The sequence below is a fragment of the Hetaerina americana genome, unplaced genomic scaffold (assembly GCF_022747635.1).
Source record: "Hetaerina americana unplaced genomic scaffold, ioHetAmer1.1.p SCAF_31, whole genome shotgun sequence".
Lineage (NCBI taxonomy): Eukaryota > Metazoa > Arthropoda > Insecta > Odonata > Calopterygidae > Hetaerina > Hetaerina americana.
This window is the reverse complement of record NW_027286886.1, coordinates 4,093,264-4,105,592: the sequence shown is the minus strand read 5'-3', so window position 1 is coordinate 4,105,592 and position 12,329 is coordinate 4,093,264. Positions and strand designations below refer to the sequence as shown.

Sequence of the window (12,329 nt, the reverse complement as noted above, 5' to 3'; positions counted from 1 at the left end):
TTTAAAACTAAAACCGTCAAACTATTATACATCATCATCATAATTATTACCGGTCCTTGAGCCAATGAATAGTTGGATTACCTAGAGGTTAAAAACTTTGCGTTTTCATGTTGCCATCACGTTTTCAATGTTACAAACGCCGGTATGCCGAAGGACAGACAGGGTTCAAAGGCTCACGTAAAGAATTGATTTTAAGGGTCTGAATCATTAACTAGATACTTGAAAAAATTGAACTAGCGCAGCAAGTCTTAAACTTGTTGAAGTATATAGGATATTATATTATGCTGCAAAAATCTAATGCTAAAATGTCAGGCGTAGCGCATGCCTAGGAAGCGTAATGACATATTTTTGCTCATTTCTGCTGAAGTTTTGCAAATTAAGGTTACTTGTAGTGCTGTGAGAGGTTGCGCTTTGTAAGATATATTTTGTGACCTGATTTTCGAATCAAAGTCTCAACGTGAGTTCAAAAATTATTTTTATGTTTAGCGCAATCTACATTAAAGATCAAATAAACTCAATAAAAGCCACACGTCAATATGTTCTTTTTTCCTAATTGATCTTGAAAAAATATCATTGTAAATTATACCCGTGAAGGCATTTTGCCAAGCCGTAACCTATCATGAATGAAAAAAGATCTACTTGGTCATGTATATTAAACCCTGTGATCGTTTTCCAACGCGAATACAAATCTCCGTCGACGAGAAAGTAGAAGTTACAACGAGTTTTCGTTTCATCTCGGGGTGAAGATCCGCTTCTCGCTGCTCCTCAGTTGTTTTCCAGCTTAGCGTGGTGGCGGCTGAACAATGCTAAATATAAGTGTGTAAGCGGGCGGGAGGGATCTTTCCTTCGGGTCTCACCCCTGAGACCCATGACCTAGCGCATTGGAGTTTCGCTTAACCTTTTGCTCAGTGGTTGTTTTCGAATTCTTTTGTCCCCATGAAATTTTTTAGATGCCTCCAAGTAAAACTCCGGGCTTAATTTTTTTCACAAGAATAAATCGGAACTCAGTTCAGGGGAACCGAATGCATGGGGCGTTACCACGGTGTTGCTTGGGGCAGAAGTGTCAGTTAACTTTCCTTGAACGACATCGTTTGAAGGATTTGCGACTTTGTTACGCAAAGAATTCGTAAAAGAAAAAAATGGCTATGAAACCGATATGACATCGCACATGCTATTACTTTTGGTGAGTTTATGAATTTTTTATTCATGGGTGTTTAACCTTAGTTTTGTTTTATTCATAATGCCTAATAGAATAATTAATATCAATTTCAATGAGCGAGTCAATTCTCATATTATCTGAGGAGGGTGGAATAATCTGTGTAATCGATATAAAAAGCAATCCTCGTGTATCCTGTAGTTGTTTAGGTTCGGCTTGAGATATTGGTAACTGATTAGGCTTCTATCCTAGTTACTCTGATAACACTTGTCGCTAGACGCACGTCTTAAAAGTTTTGGCCGAGTCTATTTTACCTCTTTAGGCTTGATCTATGACCTCAATTTCATTAATGCAACCGGTTGTGGGTTAGACGTGATTGACATCATTGTGAAATAAATGATGAAGACACTATGTACTCTCCACTTATACATTATAACATACAACGGACGTCATCATCAGGTAAACGTCTAGAATTGCTCACTGAGTTCATGCATGGGCACGAAGAGATTACACCTTTTTGATGTCACCAAAATTTGCACGCATATGCATACATGTGATCAAGAAAGAACCAGACTGATTTTATTCTGCGTAAACCGTTCAACGGATCGAATTGAGACACAGTGCGCCATCTAGCGACATATCTGACGACTAAAACGAGAGGTGTTTCATTTGTTTACGTTGAGTCGTTACGCAGCAGCAGCGGTACGTGTCTTGGCCTGTTTTTCGCCGCGTGCAACGACAGCAATTAAGGAGCTAGAGGAACAGCGTGTGTGCGTGAAATTTTGTTGCAAACTTGGTAAAAGTGCTACGGAGACATTTGAAATGATTTAGCAAGCCTTTGTTATTGAACCTATGAGTCGAAGCCAGTGTTTTGAGTGGTGCAGTCGTTTTAAATCGGTCAGAACCTCGACAGATGAAGATTCGCGAACGGGGCGGCCTTCCACTTCGACAGACCCCAACCATGTCAGAGTGGTGTACTATTTGGTGCGGGCAAATCGCCGTTTAACTGCTAGGGAGATAGCCGGGGAAGTGAAAATTAGTTTTGCATCCTGTCAGACAATTTTGACAGACATTTTGGGCATGACGCGCGTCAAATCAAAATTCGTCCCGCGGGTGCTGACTGATGAACAGAGTTTTTCGCTAGAACCGGAACTTCCGTGATCTCGCAACCACCCTACTCTCCAGACGTGGCTACATCACACTTTTTTTGTTTCCAAAGTTAAAATGAACCTTGAAAGGGCGCCGATTCGACTCTATTGCGAACATTAAAACTAATTGTACGGCGGACCTGAAGAGGATCCCTAAGGTGGCTTACCAGGCAGGGTTTGAAAGCTGAAAGAAACGTTGACAAAGGTGTGTCGTCAGCCAGGGCATGTACTTTGAGGGCGACAAGTTTGATTAAGCTGTATCCGTCGAAATAAACAAGTTAAAGTCAGGTAAAGTCAAGTAAAATCAGTCCTTTCTTTTTTTGATCACACCTTGTATGTAGATACTGTTATAAAAAGTATTTAAAAAAAGATAAATGAAAATTAAAAGAACTCACTGGTATTGGCTCCAGCCACCTTTATCAGAGTGCGAGAAGTAACTGACGGGAAGATAGGAAGGAGAGGGGGCATCGGGGGGTAAGGCTAAAGAGAGGGGCATATTTTATGGGTAATTAGATTTTGAGAGAACAGGAGAGAAAGGTGGGCAAAGGGATAGGAAAGGATTAATCCAGGAGATCGACAGGGTTCCAATTGGCAGATGCAAGCCAATTCTAGGGCACTTCATTGGATTGGTGTGGCTGTTTCTGGGAAGGAGGAAATAACAGATACTTTTTAGCAATTGTCAAAAGTTTCGCCGTGGGTACGCATGTCAGGGAACGGGGAGTAAGGAGGATGGGAAGGATGCATTACAGGATTACAGGGCACTGCAGGGTACAGGGAGTATCTGTAATGCAGAAAGAAGTGCGAAGAGACGGCGAATATTTTAGCAGGTGCTCTTGCGGTGGAGTAGTTGTGAAAACACATGTATACATTTTATAAATTTAAAGGAAACAAAGTTAGGGGTAACGATATTTGCTTAAGGTCATATCGGTAATTCAGGCAAGTCAAGTCCCTTTCCTTGAATTTAAGATGTATTATTGGTCATGCAACCCCAGAGCAAAAGTGAATAGTAAAAAACTATAATCATGGCTAACTTAATGATATTTAAACACTTTCGTCATTAAGAATTTCCCCAGACAAGCTACCCTTTGGACGAGAATTCGCAAGCCTTGGGTATTTTCGGTTCCTTTCCTCTACCTGAAGAAATGGGCCACCACTTCCAGCTGCCTTTTTCTTTTCCGGCATCCTTTCTCAGCTACTCCGAACCGATGTAAGGAAAGATAAAATGTATACGCGATAGAGGACATCATTTCATCCCCGAGAAAGAAATTTTATACCCCTCACCAATTCCATTTCCATGATATATGTATGATCTGGGAGGCTCCTGATTGGTCACTTTGGTTCTTGCAGCTTTCGGTCGAGATTGCTCAGTTTTGCGGAGAAACAGCGACACTGACTGGGTCATTTATGTAAAAGGCATCATCCAAACAGATATTTACGTCTCAAAAGTTCAACCCAACAGATATATTAACTGGCTGTCGATCAAATGCTTAAATGGAAGCTGCTAATATTTACTTCAAGCTGTCAAGTAAGTTTTGAGGATGGTTTAAAGATGGAATGCGCCTAACTTGGTAACTTGAGACCTTGAGCTTTGGTTTGAGTCACTTGAATTTCTTGTCTCCGGGGCCATTTTCAAGTTAAAGATCACACACCGATTTCCCATCGGAACGACTGAACTATGGCTGATCGGCATTCGAAATTCGCGACGGTGCTCCATAAAAAACTTTTGAATTGCCTTCTTGAAGTTCTTTCCATTTTCAAGTCTGTGTGAATTAATCCCATATCTCCGTACTCTGACTGCTCTGTTCATCTGAGTGCAATTTTATCGGCGCAATATGTAAAATGAATGCAATTATTCCTAAGGGGGAAATTATTAATTTTTTTGCATCCCCGTGCAGAGATTGCGTAATTAATCAATGTGGCGTCGTATGTGGGGGAAGGAGGATGAAGAGATATAATATTTAAGGCTATGGTATTAGGCAATAATTTTGACGAATCATTTACAAGCCATCCGTATTTAAAGTTAATTTTTTACACTATGAAGTAATAATATCGTTTTTTGGTTGAAAAAAGGACTCATTAATGCATTAACTATATTCACTTCTTTTAATAAGGGAAATTTCTGTCGGGGTAAGTCAGTCTTCAGGGCAGTGTAGTGACAGTGACAAGCCGAAGGCGCAGTTATTAAGTTATCCCACATTTGTCACAAACATTGACGAATTTTGAGTGATACGTACGTACTAAACCCTCAATATTTATCATCCATATTAGAGAAACACTTATTGATTTACGTACGTGAGTCATTCCGCAGTGCGTAAGCATTTTAGTGGCATGTTTGGATTAGGGTAGGGAGCAAATGCATTTTATCTCATTAAAGAAAACTTAACTAAACGCCACCCTCTCCCAAATTGCACACGTTTTTCATTGAAAAGGAACTCACTCAACTTGAATTAATAGATTCGGCACAAGATTTGATACAAGAATGCTGCCGTTCATTGCTAATGGGTCCAGTGAAGGTTCCGGGGTTCATTAAGTATCGCTGAAGTTATGTAAAATGCAGGTCGCCATAATAGATCTCAGGAGTCACTAAAAATATAGACCAAGAGTTCACCACTAGCAATCAACTCAATAGACCCTCCTTTACCTCAGTGACACGGCCTTTACGAATGCTTATTCCCTGCAATAGTTTTGCGTGAGATGATCTCTACGCTTGAGTCGCGCAAGTCTAAGAGTATGCTCAGTTTAATGCGTGAGTTTTTATGATGGTTGACTGTGCAGGGAGCGAAACTATCAGTATATAAAAGATGTAATTACCATATGCGTGTTACAATTAGCAACGGTTTACCTACACTTTTCCCGGTCCTCCAATTTCGAATCTTCTCCTCTTCGTAATATATTCCACTCAAAATGAGAAACCTGTAAACTGATAATGTATACGTTTTAAGGCAAGTAGATGATTATTGAAATTATGGCAAAAAAATTGGACCACGTTCCACTTTGGTTCGGAGTGGGATCGCAGCTGGCTTTGAGGGATGCCAAAAGGCGTTTAGAATCCATAGGAAGGAGCTGAAGTGGCCCATATGTTACATTTTATGGGTCCATTTCAATTTGACCTGAAATACTGAAACAAACAATGGGTTAAGTTCATCTGGAGGAGGCGATTCCGCATTTAAGGAGTTCCCTCAAGGGCCTCTTGGCAGTGGGCCTCCGCTGAGATCTTTACTCCGGGAGAAGTGACCAGAGTTCCTGTGAAGTACTTTTGTCGACAGACCTAAATGCACTTTTAGATTACCGGACGGTGTATTTAAGACTCGCCAGACCTCTCTCACCCCTCATCCCCTCCTAACCTCCCCATCCCACAAACTCTATTTTTGAGGACTTCATCCCATGTGCCAGGTTTTGCATCGTGCCAAGAATGCTTTGTTAATTGGTCTCTTCATTCCTTTTTTCGTCCGGGCTCAACTGAAGTCACCCCCATTTGACTGGAAATTCGAGCTTCACTTTTTAAGAGCGGAGTACGTACCTTCTCGGTAGGCATTTCGGGCAAACTTTTCTTCAGTATTCGTGTTTTCACGAAGAGGACCCTGTTGTTAAACAATGGACGACTGGAATACGTCTAGTATATGTGTCATTTATCAACGAGTTATTTTTAAAAATCCTTACGTACCCCGTAAAAAGGCCGGCTTGCGATCTGCAATTGTCTATTATGCTACCTCCAAAATATTTGAGAGTGCCACGGGATAGGTTCAAGAGCTCGATCTTAAATTATTCACGATAGTTCACTGGGGTTGCGCCTAGGCATTTACACTATTGTGCTCGATTTTCTGTCTAGACAAATATGAATGTCAGTCATGTTCATTTTGTACATACTTCGTGTATATATTCCTTTGCGAATAGAGCCACAGTCGGTGAAAATCACTAATTGTGATCGTTATCTACTTATTTCTGCGATGCCATCATTAAACTGCAAATTTTTTATCAATAGTTTGTCCATTAGGTATGTTCTTGTATGAAATATTTGCTTAACGAGGGGTCTTCGCAATGCAAAAATTTTCAGACAAAGTGAGGTACTTTCCTTCCAATCAGATTCGTATCCTTTTTTTAATAGTTCGCGTTTAATTCCTGTATTGACTCTTTCTGCGGCGGGGCCCAAACGTCAGGCGAATTCAGTGAGTCGGTCACGCCCTCCTAATGGGAAATAGAACATAAGTACCTCTTTGCGTTTTCATGCGACCTTCTCCCCAATATTCGTTTGATGAAACGTATGCCAGATAAATTGGCTGCTTAATTTTTTCGAATTGAACTTTACCATGTCGATCCCCGAATCAGAGCGATGCATACTTACTTTTTACGTGTTCCATCCTCCCTCTTTGGCAGTGCTGGATTTTTCTTTTCTTTAATCAAAAATTCGTCGCGATTGAGTTATTGACTCTTACCATTTAACCACGAGTTGATAATTTGGGTTCCGATTTAGGAAACTTCGCGGTCTGCTTCTCTCATTCATTCTAAATAAACCGCTATGCCTCTGGCGAGTATCACAATTTCCATATTGATGATTCTACAATCAATAAAATTAGTATGGACACGTTTTAGAGAGGTTTAAAAAGACCTAAAGGAAATGCATATTTCATTGGGTACCTTGATACTATATTTTAACTCCCACCCTAGAAACGCGCGAACGAGTGACAGATCTAATTCCGAGTCCCATCAGTTAGACACGACGGCCGCCTTTTAGAGGAGGTAATCTGACGTGTTTGTAAACGCATTTATAATTTTCACCATACATTTCAAGACCTCAACATTTGCGCAAAAAATCGGAAGATCAACTGTCACTTCGCACAGTAATTTATCACAGGGAAAGAAATGAATGTGTGTCTGATATGTTCATTAATAGTGCCTAACTTAGTTCAAAAGGCTTCAAACGAACTAATTAACTTTTTTGATTCATTTTAAAACACAATGAGAATTATTTTAAATCTAACCATAAATTATTAATCATACTTTTGGTTTTCGTTCTTCATGCATATAAAATCCAATTGTCTACATGTGTACTGATGTTCTGTATTATTTTTTTAAGCTTATGGTATATGTATTTATTTTACTCCAATTAAGAGTTTTTTTTAGTCGGAATCACAAAACTGACATACTTGCTTAACTGCTTTCTCACCCGGCCAATCATAAAATCCATCATTTTTAAATCCCCGTATTTATGCAATATGCTACGGAGAGAAATGTATTTTCGACGTCTTCGATGGTGAGTAAAGTCAGCTCAGCTTTGAGGGTTTTTAATGTATGTATATTTAACTAGAATATTCCGTGCTAGGCATCCAATCCCACTCCTCTCCTCCGAAGAGTTCGGCTGGAATTTTATCGCTGAAAATGGTTATAATTCACGTATTACGCGTATATGGACTGTTCTATTACTTTTGTTAATAAAATTCCATAGCGGACAATTAAAAACCATAAAAATTATATAAGAGCAACTAACTTAGTATCAGGTAAAATGATTTATGCTCGCAGAACGAGCAGTTCTATTTATTCATTGTTTCAAGAGGAGTATCGACGAATATGCTGTTGAATTTCAATTTTAGGTACACATCAAGGTAATTTATTTATAGTATTTAGCGGCTATACAAATAAGGTTTGGGAAAATGTTCAGCTCTCAAGCATTCTCTTTTCCCTTTTCCTGCGTACAGGAAGCGGGATCAAGCGGCAGAAGGGCAGGTTTGCGAGGAGTGGGGGAACTGTCGCCCCACTCCGCGCCCTCCCCCACCCTTCGTTCGCATGAGCCCCCCCCCCCCACCCGCGCCCCCGGGCGATAGCGAGAGTCGTTGAACGTCTCGGTTTATTTGCCAACTGTCGCGTGTGGCGAGGTTAACGGGATGAAGCCAAGAAGTCAGGACTGAAACTCCCAAAAAGTGCGTTAATGAGGAGGTTTTAATGAGGGTTTTACATATCTCATTGGATATCTGTCCACGAAGAAATTTGAGTCGGCACTCAAGTCGGAGGATATGCATCCTACAAGCGTAACTGCTTCATAAGAGAACAGTTCCGGGGAGGCAGAAGAATTTCCGTTTGTCATGTTTGGAGGGAAGGGTTATTTTTTAGCGGGTCGCCTAAAAGAAGGCATCAGGCAGAGGCGGGTCGCTCGGGGGGCAATGCGGTCGTCGACCAGCCCGCGATGTGCGTGCTCAAATCTTTAACCAGGCATTGGTGTAGTGCGGTAGCACAATTCCTGCAGCACTGGGATGAGACTCAAGCGCCTATTAAACTTTTTGTGTCGCACTTGCCGACTGCCGTAAAAGGATAGTAATAAGCGCGTAAAGACAATCTGTAACAGATGCACGGTTTCACTTGTGGCTAGAGTAGAGTTCCATGTTTCCCTGTGAGCTATTTCAAATGGACTAATAACAGGTGCCTACATGTGCTTTCCTTTCAATTTTTTTAACTTTTTAGTTGGCAATGGCTGCATTAAATTCCTAAAGAAAGCTATAGAAAATGCATAACTATGTATTGCAGTGATATTCCCACAATTTCAAAAGGATCTTTGCATTCGGCTCAAGTCTACGCAATCGGGTGTATTTATCTATTTTTTAGCGATGCCTACTTAGGTTTTATTTGTAAGCTAAAATTTAAATTAATTTAGCTCTTGTTGAGAGCTAAGAATTTTATAATAAAATCAAACAGTCTAACTTTGAAAACGCTGAATACAAAATGTGTTGTGCTTAAGGAAAGTCAAATAAATTATAAAATTCAGGAGGGCATACTATATTATGGAGTGAATTTTTCTTCCTAAATGAAGCTGGTTGTGATTTTACTCAACAAAAATTAATGAAGTTGTTTTCCTGGTTTTTCGAAATACGTATGAGCCAAAATATGAGACCAAAGGATTTAAGGAGTAATGACCAATCTACGTGACGATTACGATGGGCCATAAAAGTGTTTACTGTAATCACAAGCAAACCTGGTTTGAAATATTTATAGGGAAAAAGATTTACCGTCAAATGAAAATTATAAATATATTAGCGCGGGTGTTTTGTGCATCAATTCGAATAAATTATTCGTAGCCCACCATATATTTTCTCACCGGCCCTCAATCATAATGAAGATTAAAGCAATTAGAGCCTCAAGTAATAGATACAAGTACTCATTTTTTCCATAAACAATGCATGGTGGTAGCTACTTGGAAGTCACCATTCTGAATCTAATTCTTTGAACCTATTTTTTAATTGCACCCATCTTTCCTTTGTCATTGTACCCCCTGCCGTACACCATTGCGTGGCTTTCAAGGTATCCTAATGGATATAGAAACTATCGATTTCGTCGCGTTCCTTTACTTTTTCTCAAGTCACGCGTCTTCCTTAAACTGAACAGTTTCATTGATCACATGCGCTTGATGCTAGCAAATCTTAATCTGCTCACGATTGTGACGGATATGAAAATGACATTACACTCCAAATGAGTAGAAGACAAAAACGATTTTTTTGTGTGCGTCAAAGTTTAAGCGATGGGACGGTTAAAAATTTTTAAAACATTAAGATAAATGGGATTAGTTGATTGGTTGGAAGAATATGGAAAATGAGGCATCTATTATATGTAAATCATTGCGTGCAAGGCGTCACTATAAGGATATGCCCGCCTCAAACTTTATTTTATTTTTAGGGAATTGTTGATTTCAATAAATAAAGAACAGCGGATAAATGCATTGTGTTCTTCATTTAACGAACATGAAATTCCACAAAGTTGAACCAGAAACAATTGAATACAAGTATTGATTTGTTTTAATAAGCATTAATTAAAGCGATAGAAGAAGAAGAAGCAAGGCCATTATAAATCTTCGAGCTTCTATTATGAATCTTCAATTTTTCAATCTTGGTTTCGCTACGATCGTGATATTGGCGAGGGGGAATCGTCTGTCTAGCTCTATCCGTGGCAGTAATTTTCCTCATAACGGGGCTGAAGGGACACCCACCTAAGAATACTCATACATCTGTTTACACTTGAACTGTTAAATATTTTCCGCCAGAATTTTTTGGCATATCCTCATTGAATTTGATTTAATTCCAAAATTAATACTTCCACCAACGGATTCCAAATATTCCCCGCGTACTCTGAACGCGATTGGACAAACTTAAAACATTACCTCACCTCCATTTGTCATTTTTCAACAATTCATCTGACGGGAATGCCTACCAGCGAGAGTCCCCCACGAATGGTTGAAGACGTGAGTGGCCCTTTATAAGTGCTTGGCGTAGTTCGAGTCATGTACTGCCATCTCGTCCATTTTGTCAGAACAATGGGCAGATAAAAACTCTCGGTACGCGCAAACCACTAAGAAAGGACACAAAACCACACGCAAAGGGTATAAAACCTGTTTTGGGGACCTCTTCAAATAGGGAGGCTCAACACTAAATCAAACCTCTTGATGGGGTATCAATCGCAGGATCAAATACTTCCGAAGTTGAGTTAATCGCTCTATCCCCGCAGCACTTCTACGTCGGTGAGACAGCTGAAAGATACCGACACATGAACCACCGGAAATACATAGGGCAAAAGAGTCGTATTTCCATCGCAAAATTCGCGGCAATAACAATAAAAGAGATAAACAGTATTCGATTGAAACGCATTTCCCATGCACATACTTATTCTTTCCTTTTCTCGTGGCTACCACCTAAAACATCGCCCACTCATATGGAGGCTTGCGGGAGAGCGTGAGGATGAGGGCACGTCACTCCTGCACTCCACAGCAACACGTTAATGTCCCTAACAGCTGCACGCGCACCCCGCCAAGGACCGCGCTCTCCAACCGCCGGCGAGCACTGGCGCCCTCGCGAGGCCAGGCCCCCCTTTCCTCACCCTCCCTCCCCAACGACGCGGCCCGCAGGCGCTCGCCGGGCACACCAACCGACGACCCGGCCGTCGAGCAACGGCCGGAAGTCCCATCAAACTCCTCCCTCGCGTCGACCACAAATGCCTTCCTCCGACGACGCGTGTTGCGGGGTTTCCCCAAGTCCCGCACCCCCCGTGGAATTTTATCCCATCGAAAACCTTTCCTCGGTGATCGTAGCGGAGTACGTAAATAAATACACGCAATTGGAGTCTTGGTATTATTCGACTCGAGTTTTGCAATGAATGAGTCCTGGCTCAAATAAATAGCTTTTTTCTTAAAAAAATTCTTAAAAAGTTGAAGACTTATTAATACTTAGGGCACAGAATGAACATAGAATGACGGATAACTATGTTTTTAGCGCGGGAATGTGAATGGGAAAGATATATTTTTCTTCGTGTCTTCGCCGTGACTGTTGGGAAAAATTATTCACTCACTTTTTAATACACGGAACTCACCTTTATTGGTTGCTTTCCGTATTTCCTGCCGTTGATGTCCGTTGGTAGTTCCTCTATGCGCATGGACCGGGGGCGTAGGCGACTAAAGTCTGCGTCTATCGCCAAGGAGTCTGATCGATTCTCTGACGTCCGAAGGCTCCCCGAGAAGAAGCGTCCATTGTGACGTTTTGGGATGCATCCCACTTGGCCAAGAATACGCTATCTCGTCTCTCCCCCAACCTCCCCACCTTGTACGCCCTAACTCCCACCACCTTCTCTGTCCAAGGAAAACAATTTATTATCCCTCGTACTTTTTTTATACCCAAAGGGCATTTATCCCATTTCCCATGAGGCGGGCGCATGGAAATAATCAATGTTCATCTACTTCCTTTTGAAAGCTATCGTAATGACCTCGCAGGTACATCGCTTATTAGAGACTCAAAAAAAATCTGACACTCGTAAGTAATGCTATTGTAATTTTTTTACGACTTAATAATGAGAGTCTGTTCTTGGGTTCACCAAGGGCTAAGGTCATATCGCACCTAAGCAATTAGTTCTGGAGCAAACACTGCATCGATGCCTGAAGAGGGCTTCGAACGATATTTTCATCGCCTGACAGCTCTGTTACTGACCTGACTACCGTGGTCTGTTTTTACGAACTCCCCTGCCACTTTGCGTCATCAACGAAACACGCGCCCACTATT

The 12,329-nt window shown here is 41.0% G+C and overlaps 1 protein-coding gene across 1 annotated transcript in view; it reads right to left on the bottom strand.

The window, feature by feature from the left end:
- LOC139691235 (myb-like protein X) overlaps positions 1 to 11,755 on the bottom strand; it is a 38,845-nt gene extending 27,090 nt beyond the window's left edge. The window contains exon 1 of the mRNA XM_071588980.1: positions 11,647 to 11,755. The gene's annotated coding sequence lies outside the window, so the exon portion shown is untranslated. The remainder of the gene's footprint in view (positions 1 to 11,646) is intronic.
- Positions 11,756 to 12,329: the final 574 nt, after the last annotated feature.